A 10,759-nucleotide genomic window follows, 5' to 3' on the forward strand; every position below is an offset into this window, starting at 1 on the left:
GTGTGTGTGCGAGTGTGTGTGTGTTTGTGTGTGTGTGTGTGTGTGTGTGTGTGTGTGTGTGTGTGTGTGTGTGTGTGTGTGTGTGTGTGTGTGTGTGTGTGTGTGCATGTGCGTGTGTGTGTGTGTGTGCCTCAGACTTGAACTCAATGCCCCGTCTCTCTCTGGTCTTCCAGACATCCAGAAATGGTAGAAGAGAATTCAAATGAGCTTGACTGGTGAATCGACCTATGGGTTGAGAGGTTGGGGGGGGGGGGGGGGGGGGGGGGGAGACGTCAGGAGAACCCGGGGAGCAAGAGGGAGAGAGGGAGTGAGCGAGAAGAGAGAGAGAGAGAGAGAGAGAGAAATAGAGACGGAGAGGCAGGGAGAGAGAGAGGTGCAGAGATGTGATAGAGAGAGAGTCAGGGCGAGAGAGAGGGAGAGAGAGAGGTTATGTTTTACTGCAAACAGACCTGGAGGATTTAATCACAGTAAAACACTAAGCTCTCATCGGGGGTACGGAAACATTTTATGTGAGCAGCTGTGCCACTGCAGCCAAACTCTGTAGCCCAAACAGCCCCCCCACCTCCTCATCCACCTCCTGCGGCTGTAGATATTTACTATTTACTGCTACTTAGTCCTTCAGGGGCGCTAATATCCAACGCCACTTGCAATGAGTTGGGACACATGTCATTAAGGGGCAGATAGGGGCTAGGGTAATCTTGCTGAAGGACATTGGGGATCTCACCCAGCACCTTTGGGCTTGGAATGATACCCCCTAGCCACTACCCTGACCCTGCATGTGCACGCAGTGCATATCATAGACCAGATGTCAGACTTTGACTACCTCCTGATCCCTCTCTCACGGCCCTCTGGGTTTCGTGGTTGAGGCGATTCGTTAGGCAATATATGATAATAATAATAATAATAATAATAATAATAATAATAATAATAATAATAATAATAATAATAATTAATAATAATAATCCAAATCTTGTTTGGCACAAACTTTCCCATTTGGAAGAATGGATAATAATTAACAGGATAATGTGAACAGGACAAATGCATATTACTGAGGGGCTTTCGTTAAAGCTAAGAGACACACACGAGGACAGGAGATTTTTTTCACGGCAGATTGTGATGGACTGATGCTCTCCGCGCGGCAGATGGCTGGAATGGTGGAGAAAAAAAACATTGGAAATCGACACCAATGAGTTAAACCCAAGAAGCGTTCACACAGATTTCATCCACCATAGAAGCCATGCTGGCTCTGACGCCATGCTCCCCTGTCTGTTTAGCTCGCTCTCTCTCTCGGTCTCTATCTCTCCCTGTATCTCTCAAATCTCTATCACGCTCGCTCTCTCTCTCTCTCTCTCTCTCTCTCTCTCTCTCTCTCTCTCTCTCTCTCTCTCTCTCTCTCTCTCTCTCTCTCTCTCTGTCTCTATCTCTTTCACATGCACAAACCTACACACACATGCACAGACAGACACACACACAAGGACATGCAACAACAAACATACAGACATTCACACACACACACACACACACACACACACACACACACACACACACACACACACACACACACACACACACACACACACACACACACACACACACACACACACAAACACACCCACACACACACACACACACACACACACACACACACACACACACACACACACACACACACATACAGACATACACACAAAAACACATACACACACACACACACACACACAAGGACAGGCAACAACACACATACAGACATGCACACACACACACACACACACACACACACACACACACACACACACACACACACACACATATAGACACACACACACACACAAACACACACACACACACACACACACCACACACACTCGTACACACGCACACACCACCTATACATGCACACACAAGCAGACATATGCACACATATGCAAGTGTGGGTATCCTGCATGTGCGTGCATTTAAGGTGACCTTGGTGTGTGCCTTTTAATAAACCAAGGCGGTCAGCAGTTTTTGGTGTGCCCGACGCTATCAGGTGGACGACTCAACGTCCAACTGCAACGTACTCCTGTAACTAGCGAACTCACGTTGATACCATAAGGAGATCAGTCTCCTAGCAACCATTGCGGTTGTCTCTGGCTCAAGGTGTATCGTCCAAGGGAAGGATAGTTTTATATGCGTCTTGCTTCTGGAGATGTTGCTTTGTGATTTTAGAGTTGAATATAATGCAACTTAAAACAAGGATGTAGTTGTGTGTATTCTGATGGATCGATGTCAATGGATTGCTACTGCATCTCTTCATCTTTTTCAACAAGAGATCCATAAATATGTTTCCAGGTTTTGTATAGAAAGAAAGCTTTGTTGTTCCACAATAATAAGTAAAAATTAAGAAATGAATCCTGACACACAAACGTTCTTCTTCCAATGTATTGCAAGCCTATACGCCAAAATGGAGGAATTCTTATTTTTGCATACATATGTTAATCGTCCTTTTTACTGTAACCATACTTGAGAGGTTTCTAATGTAGACCATGCACAACCGTGCTTGGTCTACATTAGACCAAGCACATTAGACCAAAAATGTTGACTACCAAAATTGTGGTCCAGGTTTAAGCTATCATTTAACTATTCATGAACCAGATTTGCTGCGTGTGGGCTTCAGAATTTATGTCACAAAAATCCCATCAGAACTAATAAAGGGCCAACTATTTTTTAACTACCAGGCTGTAAACGTGTTCAACCTTAGGTGAAGACACATTAATCTGAATCTTAATTTGAAAATTAGATATTACCAGGTTTAATAAGTGTAAAACTAGTACAGTATTTCTTGCCAAAGGAACATTTTCAAGCTCTTATTTATTTTTTCCTGGAATTTAATGAGTCATCGAAAATGTTCACGTATACTTGTATAAACGGTAGACGATAAAAGCAGTATGCTCTAAACTTTGGAATATAATATGGGTAGCGATGCTAAAAAAAAAAGTGCGTTGGAAACGGAACCGTGGCTCATAGCCAGGGCTGGACAACAGTGCCACCTACCGGACACAATGCTCCTACCAGACGCATATAATAGAAACATGTGATGGGTTTTCATGGTTTATATTATATAAAGAGATAATTATCAAACAAGCTTGGATCAAATATAATCCACCACAGTAACTAACTGCCATGGTTTGGGATCCTACTGTTGTATTTGCTAGACTGTTTGTTTCATTAGTTCATAACTTTGTAAGATAATTTGATTTGAAAGCTAACCAAACAGTCAGTGAAAAACTCCTTACAGATATGTTGCACAATGGTGCACATTATCATCTTCCTTAATATGAACTCAGATAAGAGAAACGGGATTTGGGATATGGGTGTATGTAGGCCTAAACTGTCTGTACACAGACAGTATAGGCCTACATAAAAAGCTGAAAGACAAATCCTGAGCTTTATCTGAACCCAAAAGAAATCCAGCCTTTTTTTTCAGTCAAACTTTCTGTCCTAAAATGTCTCCAAAAGTCAAAATGGAAAACAAAAAAACAATTGTGCATTGCTTGAAATGAATTTCCTTTCAGGTTCAGGTTTATATAATAGGCAACCCCCCTGCTGTCTATCTCTCCAGACAGCACAGATAACACGGATAAGAAGCGATAAGAACAAAAAGAGGGCGTTGTTATTATTGTCAGAATAGCCTTGCACAGTTTGAAAGTCACGACATATGAACTAATAACAGGAAGCACGTCACGCTCCTGATAAGTTAAGTACAAAGAGAACAATTTACACTGAAAGAATTATTATTTTTATTGAAAAAAAAGCATAGACCTATTTAAGGAAAAGGCTACAATTATTTATGATACATATAATGCCTTCTTCCTGTACGAGGTTAGGCAGACATCGGACGTCAGTGAAGACCATGACATGGTTCGGGTCTGTAGGAGTTTGTGACACGATGAAAGGGCTTTGACTTAATCACCGTTAGAGCTCCGTCGGTTTATATTCACCGTGAACCAGACCGTCAATGGGCCCAACTGCTCACAATGCTAATTTCTGACACATAGCCATGAATATGATCCTCAGTCTGTGGGCGGTGGCGGGCATTGTGCATTTGGCCAACACACCCTACATGGCTGTGTGGGAGTGGTGCGAGGGGGTGAATGGCAAGATCCTTCTATGACACAGGAAAGGATATTTTGCATTTGGGTTTATTGGATATCTTTGATTTAGGGAATATACTAAATAAAAACTAAGAAGAGTAAACTAAAAAGAGTAAGACCAAAACCCCCTACGTCTTGTTTGAGTAGATTTGCATCTCAAATGTATATTATTTTCTATTCTAGTCTAGTCTATGAAACAAAGAAGACAATATATATATATTGCATATGGGTCATATAACAATATTATAGTGTTTTCTATTCTATGGTATGCAACAAAGAAAACAACACCCCATGTCGTCCCAGTGGATTAAAGCATCAGCTACAATGTTCTATGCTCTATTCTCTTATATTCTAAAGCAACTGAAGTTTTTAAACGAATGCTATTTCCTAATCATCGGGACGCTGACCTACTCCATGTGACACACGGTATTAGGTAGGTATTGTAAACAACATTAAGAAGTAGATAAATAGTGCTTGCATCCAGCCCCTGCACCATCACCCTCACATCATTATTACGAGGAAACATTAAAAACCATCCGTCATTGCAGTGCAGCCAATTGATACCGGCACATGATGATCAATAACCGTTGATAGATTGGTACGCAGGTCCCCCCTTCCCCCACCATGCTGTCAGAGAGGATGATTCCATCAGGGATAGTCCTGGGGCAACTGGATATGATATATTATATACCAGATATAACATAAATCCAAGATACACCCACAGCAGCAGATCCTGGTCTGAGGTAGGCCTAAGTCAAATTTGTGTTAGTCGTGGTTGGTCAGATCACAGCGTAACCCATCGTCTTGGCAGAGGATGCTCATGTCATCATATTTTACTTTTACCAGAGCCGGACTCTGGATTGTGTTATCTTGATGACTATCTATGTATATTTTCCAACTATAGTCCACAAAATAAGGCGAGAACAGTAATCCACGACGACCCAGACCACAATATATTCCTTGTCAATTTATTTTGATATATATATTGCCTATTATCACATTTTCAGTATTGAAGAGGAACTTCTTGCAGACATTTGGATTAAAATTGTCATTTACTCTAATCCTAATCCTAATCTGTTGAATGGGAGAGGAGTGCCTTCCTCAAAGCCTAGTGGTGCAAACAAGAACAAACCCCTGAGAAGGGACGAATAAAAAAGCTGAGCGATTTCTTAATGAAAGTTAAATGGATCCTCGGTGAATCGACAGAAAATGGCAGTGTGTGTGTGTGTGTGTGTGTGTGTGTGCGTGTGTGTAAATGTCTGTAATTGATTGTCTGTGTGTGTCTGTCTGTGTGATGAGAGTGTGTCAGGGTGTGTGTATATGTGTGTGTTTCTGTGTTGCTGTGTGTTAGTGTGTTGATGTATTGTATTTGGATGTGTGTGTGAGTTTGTTTCCTCCTGAATATGTGTGTGTGTGTGTGTGTGTGTGTGTGTGTGTGTGTGTGTGTGTGTGTGTGTGTGTGTGTGTGTGTGTGTGTGTGTGTGTGTGTGTGTGTGTGTGTGTGTGTGTGTTTGTGTGTGTTTTTATGCATCCGTGTATTTCTGTGGCTGTAGGTTTCAAACATATAAGTTTAACCGATTTTTCCTGGTTTTGGATTATTCTTTGGAGTGTATGAAGAAACAAGATCTCCATCTTGTGGTCAAACTAGGGAAAGGGTCCTAAAATAATAAATCATACAGAATACATCAGCCTATTTTGAAAAAACAATAGAAGTTGTGCAGGCAGTGACAGAAGCCCTTTAGTTGGATGTGCGATAAGCTTGGAAATACCTGGAAAATACAGACGATATAGCCCACAGCTGCTCATCTAAAGGAAAGTCAAATTACCTGCTGTTGTTCCTCTCATGGAAAGGAGGCTAATTCCTTTAAGACACCTTTAAAAATGATGTTTCTAAGGTAACCAAGTTCATGGCTGTAGGTCAGTTGGGCAATCAACACTGACATTTAAAAATCAGCTATTATTTAGCGTGGACATTTATTACTATTTACAAAGTAGGTACTTGGTGATAAACCAAATAACTCGTTAAGGTCTGGCATCTGCCAATATGTCGACAGAACTACATTATTTACCTAGAGTCTCCATTCCACTTGTAAAATGTTCATATTAGCTTGGAGTCGCACACTACCATTCATTTTTTTTCAACATTTTAAACTTTAAAATTCTACTTTTCAAATATTGTTTTTATGTTGAAACTTCGTTCAAACATTTAACAAATCAACACACTTTGAACTTCAAATATTTCTAAACTTATTTTCGATATCATTTATACTTTTTTCAGAATGAACAGTTTCATTTTAAACCCGCTTCGTACACTTTCAGTTGGTCTCATTGACTTCCGTCGAGGCTAGAGTGTGAGAATTCAGTTCGCTCTAGCCCAAGGTGGCTATCCCAAAAGCTAATCATTTCGGACATTGCGGAGCCTAACTGGTTCCGGCGTCGATATTTAACCTAGAAGAAACACACTGGAAAAAGCCTTCTGTTGAACCAATTAAAAAAAACAAGGGTAATGGTTCACATCTATATTACATAACTTGAGCCAATGACAAATATATAGCTTGCCTCAAACAATATTTCCTATGTTCATAAAAACAAAATAATACAACTTGGCACAAAGTATAATTCTATTCTTTGAATGAAGTTAATACATTTAAATCGTATGTTAAATCCTAAACAAAAAAATATTGATTCACTCCAACAATTGTTTCTCATTTAAGAAATATCTATCAGAAATAATTTGTTTTATCCAATCAAAGAGATTACAATTTAATCAAACACTTGTTTCTCATTTAAACACGGCTCGGCTCTCGCCGCTTCATAGCCTTGGGGCGCTTCTGTCTGGATTCGACACACACATCGCGACAACAGTCAGGGTTAGGTGCTTTGTCAAAGACACCTCGAAACTCTGCTTGGTGAAGCCGGGGATCGAACCAACAACCTTCAGGTTACCAGCCAACCCGCTCTACCACCTGAGCTACTGCCGCCACACAATATACAATATATATTAACAATCTAAATGGCAGAGTTAGACCTCCCTCCAGACACAGACAGACTGTCCTAGCTCACAGAACCAGTGAGTCATCGTCACTCTGGTCAAGGCTAGTGCTTTCACCTCAAAAAGTCGCCAAAAGTCACCAATAGCAGCTGAAAAAGAAGCTAGATTTGTCGCTTGTCGCTGTTTTGAAAACAAGTCGCCAAAGGGGTCTGAAAAGTAGCTAAATATAGCGACAAAATCGCTAAGTTGGCAACACTGCGGTTTGGTCCAGTAGTCGTAAGCGTCCTTTTATTTAATGCGCATGCGCAGGCTTGTACGTAACCTTGAAATTGTACATTTGTCTGAACAAATATTTCTAAATTGAGCTCCTAATCAAATATAACAGTGCTTTAGGAAGAAAACCAAAAAAAAATATTTGGATTGAATGACAAAAGTATTAATCAGTTGAATACACAACCTTAAAATTTTACATTTGTCAAAATGGATATTTCTTAATTGAGCTCCTAATTAAAAATATCTATATTTCACAGTATTTTGAAATAAAAAAAAGTTATTTTAAAAATAAAACAAAAAATGTTTATATGAATTGAATTACAAAATAATAATCAGATGAAGTACGGCTTAAAACCCTTTTTCCAGTGCACATTCTTCAGCCTGTAACAGTAGCTCCTGCAGTTCTTAGCTGTCTTTTACTTTCTACACTATTATTTTCACTTTCCATCATTCTAGGATTACACTAGAAGGTGCTTTTATCTTCTTCTATAATTTGATTACTAGTTAAGTTAGGACCACGGGACACAAACTGCCAGTTCCAGCTGTGGGGGAACTCAGCAGGACAGTCTGGGCCCTCCTCATCCACCACCCTAATCCCCAATCAAACCACTGCCTACCCCTCTCCCTCTCCATACCCCCCCCCCCCCCCCCCCCCTTTGCTACTAAGGACAATACAGGAGGCCCCACGGGCCCACCCCCCCTCCCCCTGCAACCAGTCCATTCATCACATCCAGCCAGGTGAGACGGGAGCTATCAAAGCTCCGGACGAACAATGCAAAGGGTCCAGACAACTTCATCCCCACGGTGCTTAAAGCGTGGGCCAGACAGCTTGCGGGAGTGTTCCAACACCTCTTCAACCTCTCTCTGAGTCCGAAGAAGGTGCCCCAGCTGTGGAAGACCTCCTGCATTGTTCCGGTGCCTAAGATAGGATGTCCCTGGTGGTACCGATCTCGCACGTCATGAAGATCTACAAGACACTGGTTCTGCAGCACCGTAGGTCCCTGGTGTTCGGCTCCATGGACCCACTGCAGTTCGTGTACCAGGCCCAACTCTTGGCCTGGACGACGCCATCATCTACCTGGTCTTACTCACACCGGGAGAGGCCGGGGAACACAGTGAGAGTCTGTGTTGTTCTTTGACTTCTCCAGTGCGTTCAACACCATCCAGCCCCTCCTAGCTTGGCCCTTCTGGGTAAACTATGTTATTACTGTTGGTTTCACACATTAACAAAGACAAGCAGACCGGATTATCTGGATTCTTGGGCAAGTGTGGCTGTGTAGTTTCTTCTGATGGCTAATACAGAGGGAGAGAGAGGGAGGGGAGGAGGTCCATTACTGCCCACTTCGACAGCCGGCGGCCCAGCCTCCGTTTGTTGAAGCCTGCTGGGGCATTTCCTCCGTGCAAGCCCCATCAAGCGTCCTTCACATGGGGCCCATGCGGAGGCGTGGTGTCCCCCTGAACGGGTAACAGCTTTGCTTGTAGCCGGTCGTCTTTTAAACTGCCTTTTGATCTCTAACAGACCACCGTCTCAGTAATCCTGTCATTGTCCCTGAACTGATGTCGACCTGGTAACATTTGGTCACAGTTTGAAAGCATAAGGGCCTCCCAGCTGCGTCCCTGCCTGGTGATTAGCCTCTGGTTAATGGGATACTTTTAAAAGTTTAATAGATCCTCTGTGAGTCAACAGAAAATGGCAAAAATAAAAAGCAATGAAAGTACACAAATCGACCATTCCACCATCGGTTTCGCGTGCGTGCGTGTGTGTGTGTGTGTGTGTGTGTGTGTGTGTGTGTGTGTGTGTGTGTGTGTGTGTGTGTGTGTGTGTGTGTGTGTGTGTGTGTGTGTGTGTGTGTGTGTGTGTGTGTGTGTGTGTTCATTTGTGTGATTCGAACATATACGTTTAACCAAAATGTTCCTGGCTTGGATGATTCTCAGATTGTCCATTCGGATCGACCAGATGGGACACAACAGTGTATTAGGAAACAAGATCTCCATCTTGTGGTCAAACAAGGGAAAGGTTCCTAAAACATGTTTTTAAGGTAAACAAGTTCATGGCTGTTGGTCAGGTGGGCAAATAACAAATAACAAAAATAGCCATTATTTAGAAGGTCAATATTTATTATTATTTACAGAGTAGGCCCGAATAATAAAATTATTCTTTAAGGGATGGCATCTGTCAATATTTCGACAGAACTTAATTCAATTGAATGCATTAATTTTTTATAGATGGTCTAAACATCCCGGTTCCAAGTGATGTGGAATTCCCTTTTCCCGTTACAGGTCTATAGTTAGGTGAGTCCTGCAAGCAGCGCTCAACTGATTTTGAGACCCTACTCCATTCACACTTTTTCACCAGGCAGAGACTCATTCACATTTTTTAATATTTGTAACATTTTAAAATATTCTACTTTTAGCCCTCACCCTAACCCTTAATTATGGAAGTCAATCTCTGACCCTCCAACTTCTTCAGACCTCGCTCCTTGGTCAACTTCTATCCGTTAATTGACCGCGCTTTCAATCACCCACTGCGTTTATTGACATCTCATACGACAACCTAGAGGGAGGTTTTATTTCTTCTTCTGTGGATATAAACGTCGGCTGACGCCTCTTTTTCTTCAAACGATAAGTGGTAAGGTAACAAGTTGCTGCTGCTTTTGTCACTGGGAAACTAGGCCTACAACATTGTTGCGGTAGTCACTTTTTCTTCCAGATTTTGTGTCTTGTTTTGAAAACGGAAACAGGTCCCAAAGCAGAATTATGGAATTTGAACATTTTGAAGCCAGGGAGAAGAAACACCGGTCATCTAAGGCCAGCGTCTCCGGGTCCCACTCCAGTCAGAGGGTTAACGGACTTGTGCCCAGTCCGGCGCAAAGCGCGCACTGTAGCTTCTACCGAGCGCGCACCCTCCAATCCCTCACGTCGGAGAAGAAAGCCAAAAAAGTGAGTTTTTACCGCAATGGGGACAAGTACTTTAAGGGCCTGGTGTACGCCGTGTCCAACGACCGTTTTAGGTCAATGGATGCCCTGCTTATGGAACTCACTTGGTCCCTGTCGGACAACGTGAACCTCGGCCACGGAGTGCGCGCACTGTACACCGCAGATGGAAGCAAGAAGATCTCGAGTCTAGATCAATTAGAAGAGGGTAAGGTTCACTGATGTACTGCAACCATTCAATGTTTTTTTCCAATGTACATCGATCCTATCGTATAAATATTTCTGTAGTCTGGAGTTAACATGTAGGCTGCGTTGCGCCAATCTTGATCATGGAAGAATCGCTCGCGGAGATAGCTCCTTCGGGATGGAGGTCACACTAATGTCATCATCATCAATATCATGGAAATATATTATAATATTTTAATAT

Source organism: Gadus morhua, chromosome 3, assembly GCF_902167405.1.
Source record: "Gadus morhua chromosome 3, gadMor3.0, whole genome shotgun sequence".
In the NCBI taxonomy this organism is placed as follows: Eukaryota; Metazoa; Chordata; class Actinopteri; order Gadiformes; family Gadidae; genus Gadus; species Gadus morhua.